The following is a 2,211-nucleotide window of genomic DNA, read 5'->3' on the forward strand; positions in this document are numbered from 1 at the left end:
CTATAGCTATATTGATATTACAGTTTTATAAAAAAAATAAAACAAAACTAAAATATTTCAATAAATTGTAAAGTAACTCAGGATATTTTCAATTTTGTTATAAAATCTCTATTGTTAAATAAAACTGAAAAAGAATTTCCTGATATTTAAAACTTGCGTATAGCGAATTGAATTTGAAAACTTCATCCTAAAATTCTGTGTGTCTTAACAGAAAACGAGGAGAATAAATGGGGAGGTAAATGTAACAGCCCCATAAGTGCAATTATGTACTATGTATGACAGTCAGAAAATGTACTTATTACACTTAGTATTAAACCGTACTGTCAATTCGGAGGATGGGTCGCGTCTATGACAGCTGCACAGATGACCAGGTACCTTAATGTGTTAACAAACGATGAAGCGTTCCTGCGTCATTTACTGATTTCCAAACTGCTTTTGATACTGCAAGTAGAGAACTAATCTTAGAAGAACTAACCTTCTGAAGTTAATGGAAGACTGTTGACATGACTTGGGAGGGGGGGGGGACTAGAGCAACAGCACCGCCTCAGTCATTTTGATGGGGTTTAAAAGTAATAATTCTGCACCCTTTAAGTTGGCTTTCTGATTCTCTTAATTCTTACCTTTATTCTCTTATTCTTACCTTCAGGCTGTCTCTGTTACCTTCATCTCACCTTTCATTTCACTCTATTATATTAAACTGTCTTTTCCATTCCTTCAATCACACGACTTGATAATGGACCAAAACGAACCGAAACGTCGTCATTTCTCGATCTTCACATGTGTGGTTTGGGGGGTCAACCATTCCTGTATATTGCAGACGAGGAGTCACAATAACGTGGCTGAAGTATGTTGACCAGACCACACAGTAGAAGCTAAAGGGACGACGACGTTTCGATCCGTCCTGGACTATTCTCAAGTCGACTGTGAGACTCACAATCGACTTGAGAATGGTCCAGGACGGACCGAAACGTCGTCGTCCCTTCACCTTCTATTGTGTGGTCTGGTCACCATTCCTGTATATTGTTTGTACATGACTTCTTAATGATCACTATCCCCAGTGATCATTAAGTCCATTGTGGTCATATTGTGACGACAATATGACACATATGTGTCATATTGTGGTCACAATATGACACATATGTGTCATATTGCCCAGGGAACAGTGACAACATGAGGAGTGAGCAACACAATACAAGAAGCGGTGAGGACACTTGTGTGCTGCGAATAATTCGAATATTTACCGCTGATTAATTGGGAAATAACAGGCGATTAACATATTTGTTCGGTATAAATATTAATATTATTATTATTCCATGTTTATGCATTCTGGCTGTGATGCTGATATTATTCCGCGTTGATTAATATTAATCATTTGTAGTTTGTTGGTCGTTGTTGTTAGTAGGTGTGTGAGGGGTATATAGTTGGTGAGGAGTGAGTTGAAGGTATATAAGTGTGGACCTGTGCAGTATATCATACGAGTCCTAACATACTATATCATCCTCCATACCATAGTCCTTCCATACCATAGTCCTTTTATACCATAGTCCTTCCATACCATAGTGCTTCCATACCATAGTCCTTCCATACCATAGTGCTTCCATACCATAGTCCTTCCATACCATAGTCCTTCCATACCATAGTCCTTCCATACCATAGTGCTTCCATACCATAGTCCTTTTATACCATAGTCCTTCCATACCTTAGTCCTTCCATACCATAGTCCTTCCATACCATAGTCCTTCCATACCTTAGTCCTTTTATACCATAGTCCTTCCATACCTTAGTCCTTCCATACCATAGTCCTTCCATACCATAGTCCTTCCATACCTTAGTCCTTCCATACCATAGTCCTTCCATACCATAGTCCTTCCATACCTTAGTCCTTCCATACCATAGTCCTTCCATACCATACTCCTTCCATACCATAGTGCTTCCATACCATAGTCCTTTTATACCTTAGTCCTTTTATACCATAGTGCTTCCATACCATAGTGCTTCCATACCATAGTCCTTCCATACCATAGTCCTTCCATACCATAGTCCTTCCATACCTTAGTCCTTTTATACCATAGTCCTTCCATACCATAGTCCTTTTATACCATAGTCCTTCCATACCATAGTCCTTTTATACCATAGTCCTTTTATACCATAGTCCTTCCATACCATAGTCCTTCCATACCATAGTCCTTTTATACCATAGTCCTTCCATAC

The sequence above is a fragment of the Procambarus clarkii genome, chromosome 62 (genome assembly GCF_040958095.1).
Source record: "Procambarus clarkii isolate CNS0578487 chromosome 62, FALCON_Pclarkii_2.0, whole genome shotgun sequence".
Classification (NCBI taxonomy): domain Eukaryota; kingdom Metazoa; phylum Arthropoda; class Malacostraca; order Decapoda; family Cambaridae; genus Procambarus; species Procambarus clarkii.